This window comes from Cygnus olor, chromosome 1 (assembly GCF_009769625.2).
Source record: "Cygnus olor isolate bCygOlo1 chromosome 1, bCygOlo1.pri.v2, whole genome shotgun sequence".
Taxonomy (NCBI): domain Eukaryota; kingdom Metazoa; phylum Chordata; class Aves; order Anseriformes; family Anatidae; genus Cygnus; species Cygnus olor.
The window spans coordinates 160,113,563-160,135,914 of record NC_049169.1 but is presented as its reverse complement, the minus strand read 5'-3'; positions in this window follow the sequence as shown (position 1 = coordinate 160,135,914).

Below are 22,352 nucleotides of genomic sequence, written 5' to 3'. Positions count from 1 at the left end.
AGCAATTTATGTGTTGCTGCACACATGAATATGTATGCATATATAGGCATGTTCATTAATTTGCTAAGTATTACAAGGGATTATGAGTCCTAGCATGGCTGTTCCACGAGCAGGAGTGAACCACAGCTGAGGGTGACCGTGGCATGACCAGTGCCCTCATCCCCTTTAATGGGTTTATGTAGCAAGGTTGTGGTTGCAGACAGGGTGTAGGAGGCCAGGGACTGCTCCCTGCTGGACACAGTCAGTTCCAACAATCTCTGCAAAGGATCCACCTGTGGAGAAAGTGGAGCCAATCTGTGAAACTTGTAGCACTGCTTGAAAAAATAATACAGAAATAATAATAATAATAATAATAATAATAATAATAATAATAATAATAATAATAATAATAATAATGTGTAGCATTTGACAGAGAGGAGTGAGGAAAAACCTGTAAGAAGCAATCCTAGAGACAACAAGATCAGAGAAGGATGGGAAGGGGGTGTTCCAGGCACCAGAGCTGAAATTCTACTTCAGCTCCTGGAGAAGACCATGGTTATGCAGGTTCCCTGCAGCCCATGAAAGACCATATTGGAACAAATATCCACACTGCAGCCTGTGGAGGACTACACAATGTAGATATGCCCTTCTGGTGGGTTAACTTCGGCTGGTCGCCAGGTGCCCACAGCAGGACAGGGGAAGAAAATAAGATAGATAAATAAATAAATAAATAAATACATAAAACAAAACTTGCAAGTTGACTTAGAAGCACCTTAGTGAAAGAAAAGCAAAAGTCATGGATGGAAGCAAAAGGGAAAAAAAAATGTCTGTATTTCTCATCCCATCAGCAGGCAACATACAGCCATTGCCTGGGAAGCATGGCCTCAGTACAAGTAGCAGCTCTCTTCAGAAGTCAAACTCCCTCATAAAATGCCCCCTGCTTCCTCATTTCTCTTAGGTTTTATTGTTCAACATATTGATTTCATAAAGTATGCAATATCCCTTTGGTTTCTTTGAGACAGTTGGCTCGGTTCCCTCCCAGTCTCTTGCTCAACCCCAGCCTACTGGCCTTTGGCAGGGGTGGGGAGGTTGGAGAGACAGCCTTGGTGCCTGTCCTGGTTTCAGCTGGAGTACAGTTAATTTATGGTTATGTGCTATGTTTTGGATTTAGGATGAGAATAATGGCAATAACACACTGGTGGTTTACTTGTTGCAGAGCAGTGCTCACACTAAGTCAAGGACAATCCTGAAGACTGGAGCTCGAGGAGAGGACCCACAATGGAGTAGTCATTGACTACAGTCAAGACTGTAGCCTGTGGGAGCAGCCTCACACAGGGGAGAAGGGGAAAAATGTGAAGGAAAGGAGCGATACAGAGGAGCTGCCTATTAGACACTCACAGCCCTGAAAAGTATACTGTGAAAAGTAGAAAATTACTTATGCAGATAAGAATTTTCTAGAAGTGAAATCTGAAGTCATTCAACTCACTCTCAATTTACTACTATATGAGGATATAGACTTTTAAAGGGTATTGGAGGTTTAAACTTAAGTAAGGTGCTTAAGTTCTGAGCTAGTTAATAACATTTCAAAACGTGAAAATAAATAAACTGTTGACATGAAGGTCTTTTGCTACACATTTACCAGTACAAATTTTGCTTAGTTCTGACCTACATTCTGAGAACAAAGTGAACTAAGCAGCCATGCACTAGGTAAAGACGTTCTCAAAATAACTTATTGCTTATCTGTACAGATGCACATGCTCTTTCAGCTAGCATTCTGGGAAATATATATAATATTTTTTTGCACACGTGCTAAACTAATTAACATGCCTGTCTGATTTGAGTGCTGCATACCAAAAAACACCCATATACCAAAGACTAGATGTCATATGTTCTGACATGTCTGACAGGCTTTCAGGAAAAAAAAAAAAAAAAGAAAAAAAAAAGAAAAAAAAACTTTCTGTTATTCAAGGCACAGGAATTGTGCAAGGTAATCATGAAAGCACCACCATCTGTTGTGCATAATGTTCCACTTTTATTACCTAATGGGGAAAGGAAAGGAATAATAATTTGGATAGTGTAAATGATAACCCTTTACTTTGAGAGGTTTTGTAATTGTGCAAAAAATTACTCCTGGCTTTAACTTGAAATTGCCTTTGTTCTGCAGAATTAAAAACAGGAATGTCTGTACTAATGCTTGCCAGAGTCTGAAATTATTCCATGTGCAATATTAGAATATTTAATTTAATTTAATTTAATTTAATTTAGAATTAAAAAAAAAAAAAATGATTAGTCCTCCTTGATGTTTAATGGTATTCCATGTAGCAGTGGCAGCCAAGTCCAATTTACAAGATTCCCAATTTCTGAAGTTCTGTCTGTTCTTTAGAGGTCAAGATTTCTGCAATTTTCACTGCTCATCAAACAAAAAGCAGAACACTGTTGAAAAGAACAGCAGGGGACAGAGACAAGAAGCAAAAAGCAAAATGTAGCAGCAGGGAAGCAAGTAGAAACAGCATGAAGAGCTGGGTGACTAAAAGCACTAGTGAACAGAAGAAGAAAGTGGAGCTCAAACAATCTATTTAAAATGAACAACTAGTCTAATCTTTGCATGATTGTCCAGGGTGTTTGTACATATTTTTAAATTCACCATTTTCAGAGTCTTTTTTTAGTGACTCCAGATGTTGAGTATAAAGATTTTTTTTTTTCTTTCTTTCATGTCTGAATGCATTTTTGGTTAATGAAGAAAAATTGCTAAAATGAGTATATTGTAATTATCACGTTTGCTAATATGCTTTTGGTACATCCTAAAAATTCCCTATAAAACAGTCTGAAGCAATATAAAATTATAAATCCTTAGTCATAAGATACGTCAGTGACACAGAGAACAGAAATAATGGAGTATATAAGTATACAAGGCATGTGCTGGCAATATATGAGTACTTCTTCAACAATTACTCTTGATCTTGCCATTATGAATGATGCTTATCCATAATTTGAATTAATATAGTTGTTTTCTTTTTTGTTTGTTTTGTTTTGTTTTTAATTATGATTCATCTTCTGTCCAGGTCCAAGTATAAGATAGCTTTAAACAAGCTCCCTCCCCACCCCCCCCAAAAAAAAAAAAAAAAAAAAAAAAAAAAAGCTTCTGTTATATTCATAACTGGATTAAAAAAAATCTTCCACATTAAGTGACTGTTCCAACTGTGTTTTTCTTTTTCTTTTTCTTTTTCTTTTTCTTTTTCTTTTTCTTTTTCTTTTTCTTTTTCTTTTTCTTTTTCTTTTTCTTTTTCTTTTTCTTTTTCTTTCTTTTTCTTTTTCTTTTTCTTTTTCTTTCTCTTTCTCTTTTTCTTTTTCTTTTTCTTTTTCTTACTTCAATTCATCCTGTGATAGTTTATTGAAATATTAAGATGCATATATTTTATTTTATTTTGATGAAAAAATATTCATCTGTCCAAATAGATTTATTTTACTATGTCATGGTTTGCAACTCTGATATTTTTCAGTAACCCTTCAATATTTTGCTTTTTTTGAGCTTCATTTTTGTACTTTGAAGTGAAGCCCTTCAGTTCTCAAGTAATGTTTTCAACAGACATAGCCTACAGTTACTTTGATTAGTATGAGCATTTTGAAATATATTTACAGATATATTTCAGCTAGTCCTCTGAGCTGTGCATAATAAAGATTGATAGCACACATACATAAAATTTAAATGATTTCCAAAAATGTTAAGGTCAAATATCTCAAGCACGGATGTTGTGATTTATCTTCCTAAGTGTAGTTCTCTGCAATGCAATGACTCATATCCTTACTATGCATTATTAACATGTTTGTCTGGTAAATTTTGAAAGACAGTCCATAGTGAGCAAATTATTCTATAATTAGTCTCCAGTATACAAGTTGATCAAAAATCAATTGCTTTCAAAATAGAGATTTAGAGGTATCATGAGTTACCTGTGTAGTTCCTTCTATAATGTTTTGAGTAAATTCACTAACCACAGTTTCTTATTCTACATGTTCACAGCTGCCCACCTAGGTATTTCACTGATTTTTTTTTTTTCCACCGTAGAATATTTAGGTAAGTTTTGGTTTGGTTTGATTTGGTTTTGTTTGGTTTACTGTTTTTCTGGTGTTGGTGTTTGTTTTGTTGTTGTTGTTCTTTTGCTCTTTTTTTTTTTTTTTTTTTTTTTGTGCAGCATGGGTTGATCTTAATGTTGATTTTAAAAGGTATATCACATCATGTCTCTTGATGTTTTTCTTACTGTTTTCAATAACTTATTTGCAGACAGTGGTTAAATTTTGCAATGTTGAGTTCCTCTTAGTTTTATTTATTTATTTATTTATTTATCTTCTAAAACATTATATAAGAGGAATCTGACCAGAAGCACAAGTGACAAGTGGTGTTCCTCAAGGGTGAGTCTGGGTCCCAGTGCTGTTTAATACTCGTTCTCAATGACATAGACAGTGGGATTGAAAGCACCCTCAGCAAGTTTGCGAACGACATGAAGTTGAGTGGTACAGCTGATAAAACAGAATGAAGGGACCTTGAAAAGCTAGATAAAGGGGCCCATGTGAACTTAACGAGGTTTAACAAGTCCATGTTGAGACTACTAAGCTGAGGCAGAAGAGAATGGGAGAAGACAGATTGGGGGAAGACAGACTGGGTGAAGAACTCACTGAGAGCAACCTAGTGGAGGAGGACTTGGGAGTTTTGATGGATGAAAAGTTTGACATGAGCCAGCAGTGTATACTTGCAGCACAGAAGGTCAACTGCATCCTGGGTTCCATCAAGAGAGGAGTGGCCAGAAGGTTGACAACCTGCCTTGTGAGGTCCCACTTGGAGTATTGTATCCAGGTCTGGGGCCTTATGCACGAGAAAAATGTGACCTGATAGACCTGATAGAGAGGGTCCAGAGGAGGGCCACAATGATGATTAGAGAGTTGGAGCACTTCTATGAAAAAAAGGCTGAGAGAGATAGGGATGTTAAGCCTGCAGAAGAGAAGGCTCCAGGGAGACCTCATTGCAGCTTTTCAGTCCTTAAAAGGGACTTAAAAAAAGATGAAGAGTAACTTTTTTGTACAGGCAGATAGTGATAAGACAAGGGTAGATGGTTTTAAACTAAAAGAGGGAAGATTGAGATTAGATGTTAGGAGATTAGATGTTTCCTCAGAGAGTGGTGAGGCACTGGAACAGGTTGCCCAGAGGAGTTGTGGATGCCCCACCTCTGGGGCAAATAGAAGAAAGCTAACTTAACAAAAATTGTCAGTTTCCTGATAAATCTTAAACCATAAACATTAAAGAGAATCACCATTTTGTAGCTGCATATGTGATGGCTATTTTGGGAAAAATCTTCAAATGACTGTCTGCCCTGAATAATTTGGGGAATTAGGCAGCCGAAAATTAATGTATAACGTGATGGATGTAAGGACTCACGACTGGATTTAGGAGAAATCAGTACTTAGAACAGTTAGAATGAGGTTATGAGGAAAGCAGAAAATAAGAGTGCTGAGAAATTGGATCTCTGAGAGTAAAGACTGTGCTGAAGTACTGGAAAATTTATTAGTAAGAAATGCAGAGGAAGACAGCTCTAAGACATTTGTGACAGCAACAGAAGAATAAAATTGAAATCTGAAAGAAAGGCAAATATATACAACACTTATCCAACAGAGTGTGGTGGTTTTACTCAGCTGGGCAGCTGAGCTCTACTACAACTGCCCTCTCACTCCCCCTCCTCAAAGAGAAAAGGAGGGAGAAAATACGATGAAAAAGGCTCAAGGGTTGATGTAAGGATAGGGAGAACATCTGCCAATTATTACAATGGGCAAAACAGACTCATCATATGGAGATTACTAAATTTTTTTGCCTATTACTAACAAGCTAGAGCAGTGAGAAACTAAAAAAACAAAACAAAACAAAACCATCCGCCATCTATCTTCTTATATGCCCGCGCCCCCCCCGAGTGCTGCAGTTGGGCAATGGGGGGTGCGGTCAGTCCCTAATGCTTCATCTCCACCGCTCCTTCTCAGTCACCCTCTGCCCCTGCTCCATGTGGGGTCCCTCCCACAGGATGACATCTTTCCCAAACTGATCCTGTGTGAGCTTCCCACAGGCAGCAGCTCTTCAAGAACTGCTCCAACATGTGTCCATACCACGGGGTCCATCCAGCAGGAGCAAAATGCTCCAATCTGGGTCCCCCACAGGCAGCAGCTCCTGCCAGGTCACCTAGCTCTTGTGTGGGCTCCTCTCCACAGGCTGCCGCTTCAGCCCAGGGCCTGCTCCTGCAGGGGCTCTCCATGGGCCACAGCCTCCTCCTGGCCACATTCACCTGCTCCACCGGGGGCTCCTCCAAGGGCTGCAGCGTGGAGATCTGCTTCATGTGGGACCCATGGGTTGCAGGGGGACAGCCTGCTCCACCAGGGGCCTCTCCACAGGCCACAGGGGAACTTCTGCTGCATGCCAGGAGCACCTACTGCCATCCTTCTGCTCTGACCTTGGTGTCTGCAAGGCTGTTTCTCACTCTTCCTTGCTCTCCCAGCTGCTGTTGTGCAGCATTTTTCCCCTTAAATATGCTTTCACAAAGATACAAATAGCTTCATTTATTGGCTCAGGTCTGGTCAGCAGTGGGTCCCTTTTGGAGTCACCTGAAAATGGCCCTTGTCCAACATGGGGCATCTTCTGGACTCTTCACAAAGAGGCCACAACTGCAGCTCCCCGCTACCAAAACCTTGCCACATAAACAGAGAAGTGCTGAGGGAAAAGGTGGGGAAATTGTCACTGTCACTGACAAAAGACTTTTTTTTTTTTTTTTTTTTTTTTTTTTTTCAGGTGAATGGGGAATGAACAAACTGGGGGATGAAGGACTTGAGTATAGTTTCCTTGGGCAGTTAAACACTACCTGATCAGCAGAGAATATATAACTGAACCATCAAAGTCTCATCAACACTGATCAATTTCACATTTGCTGAATTTTAATACATAATTATTGAAGAGTAGCTGACATAATTTCTGGGTATTTCTAAAAATTGTCATAAATATATCCACAATTACAATCCATGATCACAAGAAAGGTGTTTTTCAATAAATGCACAAATGGAACCATATGAATTCACCATAAAAAAGACTTCCAGAGGGAAATATAGGTGCAAATCCCAGACTTCCCTTTTAGAAGTTCTGATCAGGCTTAAAAACTAGTTGTTAATTACCTTCTGAACTTGTTTTCTTCACAAGAAAAAAAAAAAAAAAAACAAACAGTTATTCTTTATTATATATGGAAGTTTTGTATAATTTCATATTTACAATTTAGTTAATTGTTTAAGATTTTATCTTGGTGCTTTGGCGTATACTATCATAATATCTGATGGTATGTCAGCACTGGATACATTAGAAACATTAGAAAATAAAATGTCATTTAGAAATTAACATACTTCTGATTCTGTTATCACAATACAAACATGATAGGCATTTAGAAATATATTTTTTTGTAAGTCTCCCACAAAAATAAATGAAAGTTCATCTTTCCAAAATTTTGGACTGCAAGCACTGAGAAATGAATTCTGGAATCATGTGGGTCAAGAATAATAAGATAGCTGAAACTGTAAACTATGAAGTTAGGTTAATATGATATTTCATTGACCTAATACGCTATACTGAGCTCTGTGCAGTTCTTCTGTCTCCAGTCTAGAGATGAAAAATTTATACATTTTTGTTTCAAATGATGATGATTCACTGATGTATCAGCCTGATGTATCTTCCACCTTGGAGAGTTCTGCATAGTATACCCTTTTGTGAGCTCTCTTAAGCTAGAAATTTCTAGAATTTCATTAATACTAAAGAATTGCATGCTGGTACTTTGCCTTTTATCAAAGATTGTTACTTTCCTTTTCAATTTTTCATATTACTAAAGAAAATATATTCAGTGGACTTCATACATTACTTGGACAAAATTTTCCTGTCAGTGGACATCACTGTAGATGGACTGAATAAAGCCATGTTTAATTCTCTCCCAATTACTTACAAGAGCACATTATGAAGAAATCTGGTTACAAGAGGCTTGGGAAGCTCTAAATTAGACATCATGACAAACTAGATATAAACTAGTTACGGCACACTTTGACCTAATATGATAAACCTTATTAATATAGACTATGAATAACTCCTGTATTTCCAGTTCAATTCATTTTTTGTGTAACTTGGAATTTCTCCATATTTTATGTGTGGGTACATATACATATGTATTTATATGTATTTATAAACTTTACTAATTATTTTTATGAATAGCTTAGTCATAAAAATTCTGTGCAATTCTGTTACTTTGGAAAAACAATAACAAAACCTTTGGAGAATAATTTTCATATGAACTGCCATGGAGGAAAGGTCCTATTCTTTGATGGCTGGGAGTGTTAACATTACAGGCTACCTTCTATTTCACTTGGTAAATTTATATTATTAAAAACAATAATTTGTTAAAACAGTTCAGTTTATGAACCAAGTTGTTTCAACAGCACTATTGCTAGTACTAGTTTTTCTATAGCCATAACTCTAATTTCCAGCTGTTTCGGCAATAATTTTCTCTTTTTCAGTTATTTACACATTTTCTCAATGTCCCAACCCCAAGCAGTAAAAGCAACAGATGATTTCTGCTGTCTTTAGTATGTTTTGTATCAGGCCCTTTGCTTGCTCTTCACACCCGCTTTTTTTTTTTTTTCCTCACACAGTACTATTTTTGTATGTGTTTTAATCCACTTTTTTGAAACAACTTCAATGGCACTAATGTGTCACTCATGCGGGTGCCTTTCATACTGATTGGTCCTTTTTACATATATTTCCACACTATTATATTCTGTCAATAAAATACTGTTTTTCTTTCATGAATCATTTCAGTATTGACCTTTAAAAACTCCTACATACGTTCATAGTCCTACTGTGTTTTCTTGCTTTTCTATTTTTATTTTTACTTTTTTTAATTTTAATTTTAATTTTTATTTTTATTTTATTTATTTTTAAGTTTTGAACTGTTACACATTCTGTGTTCAGGTTCTTTTTTCTTTTTTTTTTTCCTTTTTTTCCTTTTTTTCAAGAACTCTTAACAAAATAAGTGTAAAGTGCAACATATAGTAAGTAAACAAAAGAAATAATGAAAAGTTTCAGTAGACTTCTTAATGAGTTTCAAACTACCATTTTTACAGACAACAATTAGGGTTTCTAAACAAGAAGAGCTTGACCCCATGGCCACACTCATACATCTCCCTCTTCTTTATTATCAAAGAAAGCACGATTAACACAAATTAAGAAAGCACGATTAACACAAATTAAAACACAGAGAAAAACTACCAGACATACTAATCCTGTCTTTAACAAACTTTGTAACCACATCCCTGGGAGAGGCAGGCACTGAATGCTGCCCAGCCGGGGGGCTCTGGCTGCCCCTCCAGCTCCTGGAGTCCTTGTTTGTGGGTCCTACATATGCCAGCGAGACCCTCCCATACATTGTTTTTTGTTTGAGCTGGAGTCCAAACTGTGGAGGAGAGTGCTGTGATGTTAAGGCAGATGATGAGATGGACGGACGGACCCATCATGCTGACACCCATCTAGGACTGGCTCCTGCTGAAACACAAGCACAACCTTGGGCCCAAGTTATTAGAGAATAGGGCCCTTCCCAATGATTGGTGCTTATTTATTTATTTTATTTATTACTTTTTTTTTACCACAACTTTTGCCCTTTCTTTAACTGAGTCTAAAGTATTGTGATTAAAATGTCTATGAATTGGAGGACCTTCCTCTGCCCACCGATTTAAAAATTTAAGAACATAGCATAGTTTAGCTATCTTTTCCTGGGGGTCATACCTCTACTCCCCCTTTTTTGTTTTTGAAGCATAGCTTTTAGGGTACCATGGGCTTGTTTAATAATTGCTTGACCCGTGCGGAGAACGAGGTATACCCATCAGATGTTGAATACCCCACTGTTGAAAAAAAGTGGGTTGCATGGGCCACATGTCCTGGCCCATTACCTGTTTTAATTGTTTTGGGGATTTCTACTGTTGCAAACGCTGACAGAAAATGTTTACACACACCCTTTGCCTTTTCTCCTGCACGGACAGATGCAAAAATACAATCAGAAAAGGTGTCAATTGAAACATAAACATAGTGATTTTTTTCTGAATTCTGGCAAACGTGTAAAAAACAATCCTTTAAGTCTATTACTATTAATGTCCATGACAGGGGGAGCATAGTTGGAGATGGCAATCCCAGTTGAAGTGCTCCCATATCTTCCATGACTTCATTAATTTTTCTCAGATCATATAACAGTCTCCATTTTCCATTCCTTTTCTTGATTACAAACACCGTCGAGTTTCAGGAGCTAGTCGTGGGAACAGTATGTCTTGCTTTAAGTTGTTAAGCAACTCAACCTTCGGGCCCTATGTATCCTATTCCACCCAGATCGAAGGGAAACAGATAGTGCTTCCTGATGTTGAGATAGAACCTTTAGTCTTCCAGTTTTTGCCCATTGCCTCTTGTTCTGCTACTTAAATGGCATTTTAAATACTCCTAGCTGAAGTCATGTTTCAAAAAAAAATAATTTACTAATTACTTCTATGGTCTCCCTCCTCCCTCAACCCTCCTCCAAACCTTATGAAAACAAATGTTTTAGGTTACCTATTTTGGAATATTTTTATCCCATACAGAAAACTTCTGCTTTGTTCTTAAAGCCAGGAAGTCAGCATAAACATATAACATAAAAATTAAACCAAAACAAAACCTTACTTCTTTCAGTTACTGCTGGCATGGATGATGCGAACGTACTGATACATTCTTTATTCGGTCACAGAACAAATATAGCATTTTCCTAGCACCTGCAAATTTACACTACAAAATTATATTAATAATAATTTCCAAACCTGTCTAGGCTTTATATTTTATCTTTTTAAATAATATGCTTTGCCTGTATAAGGAATAGTATTATTCATTTACAAAATGCCTTTTGTAGTTGATTCATAAGTAATTATATCCATATTGTAGTTCTCTGGTACAAAACATGAATTTTCAAAATAAATGTTATCTGACTGTTCTGGACTCATGCTGGCAAGCAGAGTGTGCTAATCTTCTGTCAAATAGAGAAGTAGAGCCAAAAAATAAGAGAAGAAAATACATAAAGTGTTTACATGTCACTTTCATCAGAGGTGAAAGACTGGAAAACACCCAGCTTTTGCTGATGGCAAAGATTGTAATAATTACTCAATTACCGTATATCCCCCTGATATTCAGAAAATTATGGCAATGAATGAAACTATTTACTAGAGGGGAAATCATATGTGAAAAGTCTAAAAATAAACACAGGCTACGTTTATTTCACTGAAATTAGTACTTTCATGTATACCAGAAATTGTATGAGATTTTTATGATTTGACAATTTAATGGTTGAGGAAAAAATAAAACACTTTTCTACAGTCATTTCAAACTATTCCTGATATATTACAAGAGTAGTGATCTTAACATCACCACCAAAAAAAAAATAAAAAAAAAAATCTTAAAATATCTGAAAAGGGCCTCAAGTGTTCATTTATCTCATACTCCTGCCTGAAGGCAAAAATCACATAAGCCTATGCCACTGTGCATGTGTTAGTCTAGCATGTTTTTAAAGACTTCCAGTGACAGAAATTTGTCAGTCTCTCAAGTAATCTAATGCAGTGCTTCATAATTATTTCCTCCAGAAAAAAAAACATCTTATCTCTATCTCGCAATAACTTAATTTATTCTTCTTTGTGCTGTTTACTGCAGGCATGGAGGACAGATCACGCCTCCCTATGCATCAGGCTTTTACACCTCAGATTTTCATTTCTCTAAATGAAATATCCCCACTTCCTTAATCCCTTCTGTAGATCATGTTTTCTAGATCTCTATTTTCTTTCTCTCCCTGTGTTCTCTTAAATTGGCCTGTATACTTCTTGAATTGTGCGCATCTCTAAATTGAACTCTGAGGATGGAGAAATCAGTGAATTTTGTTTTGGACAATACATCTATTATACATCCCTGCATAATTTTATTTTTCACAACTGTGAAAAAATATTTAATTTATTATTCACTGTAACTCTCAGTTCCCTTGCTCAGTTCTAACGCTTATCCACTAATGATACATACTATATTTCTTCAGTGAATTATCACCAACTATAACAATTTTGTTTTTGCCAAATCAGATTTAATTTTTTCTGAGTATTCCTCTTAGTTGTTGATATATTTTTAACTTAACCCTACCCCCTAAACTGCTTGAAAATCTACCAGTGGGCATTAGCATCAAAACCAATACGAATATTATCTTTATACAATTTGGTAAGACTGAAAATTGTGAGATACAGGACAAAATAATAACCTTTCAGTTTGACAATAAATAACCAGAATACAGCTTTCTTATCAGCTATGCAAACATCTAACAGTATTTTTGAAGGGAGGGTGGCCCTGCTTGAGCAAGGGTTGTGGCCCTATGACCTCCAGAAGTCCCTTCCAACCTCAGCCATTCTGTGATTATGTGATTCATCTGCCACAGAATAGAACATTTGTTTCTGTAGTGGGTTAGCCTTGGCTAACAGCCAAACACCCACCCAGCTGCTCATTCACTCTCCATCCTGAGAGGGATAGGGGAAGAAAATAAGATTAGAACAGTCATGGGTCAAGATAAAGGCAGGCAGATTGCATTACCAGTTACTATTGTGGCCAAAACAGGCTTGCCTTGGGGAAAAAAATAATTTATTACCAATGAAAATAGATTCAGGTAGTGAGAAACAATAACAAATGTTAAACAAACTTTGTTTCTTCTGCCTTCATACTCAACTCCTCTAAGGACCCCCGAACAGTACAGGTGAATGGGGAGGAGGGGTTATGATCATAGTACATAGTACATAGCCCTTTTCTCTCAGCCACTCCTCCTCTCTCTTTTCTTTACTCTATAGATACTCTTCCACAGATTTCAGGTGAAGTTCTCTCAAGAAGTGATTGAGAGAGTCCAGTGCAGAGCCACAAGGATGATTAAGGGAGTGGAGCATCCCCCTTACGAGGAAAGGCTGAGGGAGCTGGGTCTCTTTAGCTTGGAGAAGAGGAGACTGAGGGGTGACCTTATTAATGTTTATAAATATGTAAAGGGCTAATGTCAGGAGGATGGAGCCAGGCTCTTCTCGGTGACATCCAATGATAGGACAAGGGGCAATGGGAGCAAGCTGGAACATAGGTTCTGCCTAAATATGAGACAAAACTTTTTTACAGTAAGGGTGACAGAACACTAGAACAGGCTTCCAGGAGGGTGGTGGAGTCTCCTTCAATGGAGACTTTCAAAACCCACCTGGACGCGTTCCTGTGTGACTTGATTTTGGTGTTCCTGCTCCGGCAGGGGGATTGGGCTAGATGATCTTTCAAGGTCCCTTCCAATCCCTAACATTCTGTGATTCTGTGATCTGCTCTAGCATGAGTTTTCAAAGGGCTGCAGTTCATCTAGGAAATATTTGTCTGCTCCATTCTGGGTCCTCCTTGGGCATAGTGGTTGTGGTCATAACCTTCACACACGTGCAGGTCAAATAACCCTAATAGATCATGACCATAATCACTACAATGGGCTACATGTAATATCTGCTCTGGTTGCATGGAATACGTCCTCTTCCATCTTCCCTGACCTTCATTCTCCCTTGGTTGATTTTCACTTTTTTTTTTTTTTTTCTTTCCCTCCTCCTCTGCCTGCTGTGTGACATTTTATTCTTGTGTAAGTAAGTGTTTCTCCAGGGCACCAGTATCTTGGCTGCTGGGCTCAGCCATGTCCTGCAGTGGAGCCGCTGGAACCAGCTGGAACCAGCTGTGTCTGTCACAGGGCATCTCCTGGCCTTTTCTGACAGAGGTCACCTCTGCAGCCCCACCTCTGCCAGCACTTTGACACCTACACCCCATGCAGTTCCACAGGGCAGAACCATGAAAATCCACATTAAAAAAAAAAAAAAAAAAAAAAAAAAGTTTGTGGGATTTCCATTTGAAACAGCATTTAAAGCCATCCAGTGTGGGATTCATTTAACAAAACAGGGGCTTTTAAAGTGTGAATTAATTTTATTTAGCTACAAAATCTTGATTCAGCACTTTCTCTGTTTGCCAGAATAACACTGTGAGTAGGTCACAATGTTATGGGTTCAAGTCCTTAAAAGCAGCATAGTAATGTCAGTATGGCACTCTGACTAAACTCCCTCCCTTTTTGACAACCTTTTCCTTTAAAAATAAAATAAAAACAAAATTAAAGTCATACAAGTAGTTTTGTAAAGCTAAAATACAATAACTAAACCTAAGGAAAAAATCACCACCACAGTTAACAAAGATGTCTTAAATTAAAAGTCTATATTTGAATGTTGAAATAGGGACTCCATATTGAGAAGACTGAAGAGAATACAGAAGAAAATATTTATTCTGTAGGAGAAGTGAAGGTTCTCTGAAGTGTTCAGTTCACTAAATTTAATGGTTCACATTTGATTCATTGGCAGTAATCTATCAACCCCCTTTCAAAGAACTGTCTTCAACCACCTTGCACAGGAAAGTTCCTTCAGCCCAAAGAGCCTTGACGTTTTATAAGGGAAATATACTAGCTGAGTTTTCCTCAGCAAACACTGATCTCCACACCTCATACTGAATGATTTATAGAAATTCAGTGAAAACAGATTTCACATCCTGGCTTAAAGGATAAACATACTTTATCCTGTTTAGCAGCTTTATTGTGGGGACAAACAAAAGGACAACTCTAAAAGAAATAGTCCTGCCTTAGGTGTAAAACTTGCACTGTCCCAGCTTATAAAACAAAACAAGACAAAACAAAAACCACAGTGACTCATTCCCAGAGTATTAGTTATAGTTACGCCCCTGAAAAATTAAAATTTGAGGATAAAACTGCAATAATCTAAATTCTAACCTAATGTTTGATTTAAAGTCATTAAAATGTAAAGCCCAGTTAGAAGATTGCTGTTATTTCTATTTCTGTCCAGCCACACACAGATCAACCTGCAGTACTGGGACCTTAGAATAGCATAAAAAGAAGAGGATTTATTTTGTTTTCAGATTCATCCAATCTATAGAATTGGATGATAAGAACTGGCCATAAGGCCAGTGCTTGCTCAAATTGGTATGTCACTAGGCTTAGCTTCTTTGTGAGAGAACTCAACTTTAAGTATTAAATGGTGGTTAAAAAAAAATAAAATAAAAATTAACCCAATAATAATGCATTATTTCGGAATTTTCTTTGTTAGTATCTTTACTGCAACATTAAGCTCTTAATAATACTATTATAAAAAAAAGTGTTTTTTTCTTTTCTTTCCTATTTTTTTTTTTTTTTTTTTTTTTTTTTTTGCTTTGACCTTCATTACCATCTTTCCGCATCATTTCCGCAAAGGAGAAATAAATGATGATATGTTGTTGCATAAAGTTTTGTTTGACAGGAGCTTCAAATAGTTAGATCTTCTAAGTGGTGCAGGTTACTCCAAATGTATGCTTTATTGTCATCCTATCATGTATGCATTAAACACTGCAACCTAAAGTGGTTTAGATGCTTAGACTCTATTCTTTGTGTGTTTTAAAATTAGATGTAATTTATCCTACAAAATGTTCTCCTAGTTTCAGTGGAAGCAGAGGAAAGTGCAAAATGGCAAAAGTTAAAATAATTGCTGTGCAACAGTCTCTTATACTACTACATGCCTGATCCAATCTATAAAGCCTGAAGAAGGATTTATTTGAAACTGAATTGTCTTAGTCCAAACTGGGATCTAAATGTCCCTGCAGCCTAAAGTCTTGGAGCATCTGAACATTTTAATACAATGTATGGGTTTATTTGACTTAGAAGTCTGGAAGTTCTTATGGTGTTATATTTGTCCTAGCTTCAGGTAGCTGCAGTAAATGAAAAGACAGAATTATGTATACTTAGGGTGATACTGACCTATATTAGATACCTTTGCTACATGAAGTGACATTTTTCTCTTCATTATCTCTAAAGCAAGACTAAACTTTGTAACTCCAATGTAAATATTTACAACAGAGGTATCTAAAGTTAGTGCAGAGACATCCCACTTCCAAGACTCCTGCTTCTATGCATGTTAGAAACTTCCCTAGCCAGAACAGGTCAGCACACAGCTCTCCTGGCTGTTCTTTTACCTAAGGCTCTTAAAGGTCTCAGTTCGTAATAGTTTGGTCCCATTTTTTTGCAGGTTTCAACTTTCTTTTAAGACAATTCTACTGTACAGTTTCTATAATAATTTAGTAGTGACAGCATTTACCAAAAATGTGGTAAGGCTCACTCCTTATCATCACTACTCTCCTGTAAATTCATCCCCTAAGAATGTTCCTTTTAAAATATCACAACAAAGGGAAGGTAGGAAAAACTTAATTCTCTCTCACATCTATCCCAAGTGTTGCTTTATGCAATTCTCACATCTATTATGCCATGCTACAGAAAAAAAAAAAAAAAAAGATATTATGATATTATGATTAGAAGGTTGATTTAAGGTGTAAGACACACTTGCTGATTCCATTTCCAATCAGGAGCACCTACATTTTAATCAAAATGACCTTCCATCAAATGTAATTCATCAAATCAGTAACTGAGTAAGTAAGTAAAGAAAGAAAGCCTCTAAAATTGCTGGTCAATGAGCTCCAGATGGAACCTAGGTCAAATTACTTTATTTATATGTTTCAATCAAAATTTGCAAATTTATATGTCAAAACTATAGTCCTCAAAAATCTTAAACATAAACATGTTTATTTCAGAATTTTGGGACTACAGAATGAAATTTCCAAGACCTACAGATTTTTTTTTTTTTAATGAAATCTACTGAATTTCTGATATTAATTTAAAAGTAGATTATTAGAATATAAGCTAAGCAAAGGAAAAGCAACTTATGATTTAACTTTATAGAAATTAGAATCTTATAGCTCACAGGAACTGCAGTAATTGAAAATGGAAAACTTTAAGATTGCATAGTTAAGACTGGAAATTTCACATCATGAAAATATTAAGACAGTAACGACAAACAGGGAAACTGAACACTGCAGCAATGGAAGACTTTCCTGGTGGAAGTCACGTGATTACCAGCACTTGTTCTCAGGGGAGACTTCAACTTCCCGGGCATATGCTGGAAATACAGTAAAACCCTGAAGAAGTAGTCTAGGAGGTTCCTGAAGTGTGTGGAAGATAGCTTCCTGACTCAGCTAGTTAATGAGCCTACCAGAGGGGGTGCCTCACTAAATCTGCTGTTCATGAACAGAGAAGTGGAAGGTGGGAGGTGGGTGGTAGGGAGCTGACTTGGGCAGAGTGACCATAAAATTGTAGAGTTTTCTATTCTTGGTGAAGTCGGGAGCGGGGGCAGTAAAGCTGCTACCTTGGACTTCCAGAGGGCAGACTTTGAACTGTTCAGGGCACTGGTAGGGAGGCTTCCTTGGGGAGGCGGTCCTGAAGGGCAGAGGGGTCCAGGAAGGCTGGACGCTTCTCAGGAAGGAAGTCTTAAAGGCGCAGGAACAGGCTGTCCCCGTGTGCTGTAGGATGAGCCGGCAGGGAAGAAGACCATCATGGTTGAACAGGGAAATTTTGATGAGTCTCTGGGAGAAAAGGAGAGCTTATATCCAATGGAAGAAGGGGCAGGCAACTTGATGGGAATACAAAGAAGTTGCTAGCATATGCTAGCATATGCTGGGAAAAAAGAAAAGCTAAAGCCTTGCCTGATCTCAACCTGACCACTATGGCAAAAGATAACAAAACTTGTTTTTTATAAATATATTAACAAGGGACAAGGAGAATCTCCATCCTTTATTTGATGCAGAGGGGAACATGACTACTGTGGATTAGGAAAAGACTGAGATTCTCAATGCTTTCTTTATATCTGTCTTTACTATCCAGACCAGTAATCTTTGTATTACTCATCCTCCCAACCTGGAAGTCTGGGACAGGGAAGAGAATAACACCCCCACCCCCACCCCACCCCCCAGTTCAGGTGGAAACAGTTAGAGACCTGCAGCTCCACCTGGACTGTCACAAGTCCATGGGGTCACATGGGATCCACCCGAGGGTGCTGAGGGAGTTGGAGGATATGATTGCTGGACCACTTTCCATCATCTATCAGCAGTCATGGTCATCCAGAGAGGTCCCAGATGACTGGAGACTTGCCAATGTGACGCCTATCCATAAGAAGGGTAGTAAGGAGCATCTGGGGATCTACAGGCCTGCCAGCCTGACCTCAGTGCCAGGGAAGGTTATAGAACAGATCATCTTGAGTACAATCACACAACATGTGCAAGACAACCAGGGGATCAGGCCTAGACAGCATGGGTTCGTGAAAGGCAAGTCCTGCCTGACCAACCTCATTGCCTTCTATGACCAGGTGATCCACCTGGTGGATGAGGGAAAGAGTGTTGTAGTTTACCTAGACTTCAGCAAAGCCTTGACACAGTCTCCCAAAGTATTCTCCCAGAGAAGCTGACAGCCCATGGCTTGGACAGGTACACTCTTTGCTGAGTTAAAAACTGGCTGGATGGCTGGGACCGGAGAGTAGTGGTGAATGGAGTTAAACCCAGCTGGCAACTGGTCACAGGTGGTGTTCCCCGGGAGTTGGTGTTGGGGCTCATTTTCTTTAATATCTTTACTGATGATTTGGATGAGGGAATTGAGTGCACCCTCAGTAAGTTTGCAGATGACACCAAGCTGGGGGGGAAGTGTCAATCTGCCAGAGGGTAGGAAGGCCCTGCAGAGGGACCTGGATAATTTGGATCAATGGGCAGAGACCAATGGGATGAGGTTCAACATGGCTAAGTGTCGGGTCCTGCACTTTGGCCACAATAAACCCATGCTATGCTACAGGGTTGGGGCAGAGTGTCTGGAAAGCTGGACTGCAGAAAAGGATCTGGGGGTGTTGGTCAATGCTCGCCTGAACTTGAGCTGTCAGTGTGCTCAGGTGGCCAAGAAGGCCAATGGCATCCTAGCTTGGATCAGGAATAGTGTAGCCAGCAGGACCGGGGAGGTGATCGTCCCCCTGTACTCTGCTCTGGTGAGGCCACACCTCGAGTACTGTGTTCAGTTTTGGGCCCCTTACTACAAGAATGACATCGAGGTACTGAGGCATGTCCAATAGAAGGGCTACAAAGCTGGTGAAGGACCTGGAACACAGGTCCTATGAGGACAGGCTGAGGGAACTGGGGTTGTTTAGTCTGGAGATGAGGATGCTCAGGGGAGACCTTCTTGCTCTCTCCAGCTACCTGAAAGGAAGGTGTGGGGAGCTGGGGGTCAGCCTCTTCTCGCAGATAACTGGTGATAGGACTAGAGGGAATGGCCTCAAGCTGCAGCAGGGGAGGTTCAGGTTGTAAATTAGGAGAAATTTCTTCTCAGAAAGAGTGGTTAGACATTGAAATGGGTTGCCCAGAGAGGTGGTGGTGTCACTGTCTCTGGGGGTGTTTAAGGAAAGGTTGGACATGGTGCTTAGGGACATGTTTTAATGGATGACGTTGGTGGTAGGGCAATGGTTGGACCAGATGATCTTGGAGGTCTTTTCCAACCCTAATGATTCTATGTTCTATTCTATTCTGTGATTCTAGTTTTTACTGGAAATCCTTGACACTGAATGAGTAAAATGAAGTGTTATATAAGTAAAATTAACAGTCCATCTCAGGTTTTAACTCACATCTTTTTCTCATTTTTCCTTTCCTTTAATTCTGAACACACTCTGTTCTTTTTCTATGCTCTGTGTAGCACCCATTCCCCCTTTTCCTTCTGTTGTCTATTTTTGTTTCTATTCTATCTTCTGGTCATGCTTTAGAATCTTTTTATTTATTTATTTATTTATTTATTTATTTTTTACTTTGTGTTATTCTGCTTTTTAAAAAAGAAGCTTGGCTGATGAGAACGCTCTACTTTTCCAGCTGTCTATCTGTCTCAAATCAGTAAGTTTTGAATCTGATGGCTTATTAACCAAAACTGACAGAAGTGTAGATATCTTAGAGATACTGCATTTCCGAATAGGTTTGGGAAGGATGAGGGCAGAGATCCAAACTGATGTCCTGTCAGATGAAAGGTGTTTACAAATGAACTCCATTCTGAGAAGCATCAGCAAAAGACACTGCTGTCAGCCAGGACTGTTCACAGTGCGACTTGCGTCTCCAAGCAGGTGAGGAATGTGGGTGGGCAGCCCCAGACACTAGCAAGAGGAGAACATACATCAGTGATCTGTAGGAAGTTGGGCTGCTACTTTTGTTTCTGTACTCATCAAGTTTTATTTTCTCCTCTTTCTCCCATACCATTGAAGTTAAGCTAAGCTAAAAGCCTAGACTCTGCAGAAAGCTGTTGCAGTGCTCAAGTTGTTGGATTCATCCTGGATATACATGATGACTCTGACATAGGTGAACAGGTTGTGATGGTGTGCTCACCCCTCACTTGTTTTTCGTCTGGCCATTGGCTTGCTTAAACACTGTCCCTTGCACCAAGGCCTTGCTCAGGCAGACAAGAGTTACCAGTGAACTGGCTACACTGGAGGCCTTGCTTAGGCAGACAGCAAACACAATATCAGATCAAGCTGGGTGCTGGAGAAACTGACAGAGACGCCTTGTTCAGCAGCTGAGGGCCAATGGAGCATGTGCCTAAAAACCAATATGACTATTAGTCTGTCATTTTACCCCATAAATGGTAAGCAGGCCAAGAGCTGTTTGAGCTATTCTGCACAGCAGCTGTCTGCATGACAGGATCTCCCCTTGAGTAGAGACACCTCTCAAGGTCACATATGCCTTGCAAGACAGCCCTTGCAGCAACAGATCCTTGGTAAGTGATTAATAGCTTGATAAACTCTGTAAGCTTTGCTAAGATTATATCTTAGACTGATTGTGCACATATAATCCTTAGACATAACCATTGACCAAGACTGGGACTAGGAGTGAATTCAGCTGTACTTAGGCTCCTCAGCTCTTTGGTTCAAGGAGTTTAGAAAGCAAAGGGGTCCACTCTGAACCTCAATGGGAGGTCTCGCCAATGTGTCTGACTTACCCTGTCCTCTGTGTAGTGAATAATCAAGTGTAACTTGCCATCTCAAATCTTATTATGTCTGTCTAATTTACGATTAAGCTTCGTTAGATCACTACAGTGTATCAAAAAATATATTGCTATTTCTCTCTTACAAGTGAAGCATACAATTTCAAAAATGACACAGGTCAGGAGACGCACCTCCATTCCCCTGTGTCCAAAAGGACTTGTTTAACAGCACTGGAGAAACAAAGCAGATAGTTAAAATTGTGGTTAGCAAATTAGTGCTTTTTAAGGACTAATGGTCCTAAATTGCCGAGGCGAACGGCTCCGGGGCAGACGCGTTCTGCAGCGGAGCGGGGGATCGGGACAGGCAGGGCCTTTTTTCTGACATCGAGGCCGCTTGAGGGAGCCACCAGGACCCGGCAGCCCTCGTGAGGGAGGCTGACGAGGCGGCTGACGAGGCGTAGGCGGAGTCAGCAGTGCCCCCTCCCCGGCCGTTCAAAAGGAGCCCCTAGGGAGCGCGAGCGACCAGGAGCGCGGCGACCAGGACGGGCAAACAGGGCGTGGCACGTCAGTAGGGCGGGGCGCGGCAGGGAGGGCAGAGAGGGCAGAGTTTCCCCCCGCCCATAAGAACAACACCTTTAACGGCTGTCGACTGCTAACTAGGCTGCAATGGCCTACACCAGGCAGACTGCTCTCTCTAGAAAGTCTGTGTCCACCCAGACTGACCGCCTGCTCAACAATGTGGCAGTTCAGGTCTCTGGGTGCAGGGAGTGTCTGAGCCTGTTGCTGCCATCTGAGGGAGGCAGAGGCTCCGTGTGTGTGAGGTGCGAGCAGGTGGATGACCTGGTCCGCCTGGTGACAGAACTCAAAGAGGAGGTGGATAGGTTGAGGGCTATCAGGGAGTGTGAGCGGGAGATAGACTGGTGGAGCGACTCCCTGCAGGGCCTGAAGGAGAGATACCGGGGCGAGACACCCCAAATGGGGGTGGACCCCCTGCCCTATCGCTGTCGGGCAGAGGGAGGGGACCTAGGGGTTGAGGAGGAATGGAGACAGGTCCCTGCTCAACCTCGCAGGCAACGCACCCCCCCCACCGGCCCCTCCTTCTCAGGTGCCCTTACATAACAGATTTGAGGCCCTGGAGCTTGAGAGGCCGGTGGGTGAGGATGAGGTGGAAAGTCTACCCAGGAGGATGCCTAGGGCAAGGAGGTCAACTCCACGCCTCAAGACAGCCTCCACCAAGAAAGACAGAAGGGTGATCGTTGTGGGTGACTCCCTTCTCAGGGGAACAGAGGGCCCTATTTGTCGACCTGACCCTACCCATAGGGAAGTCTGCTGCCTCCCTGGAGCCAGGGTCAGGGATGTTGCCAGAAAGCTTCC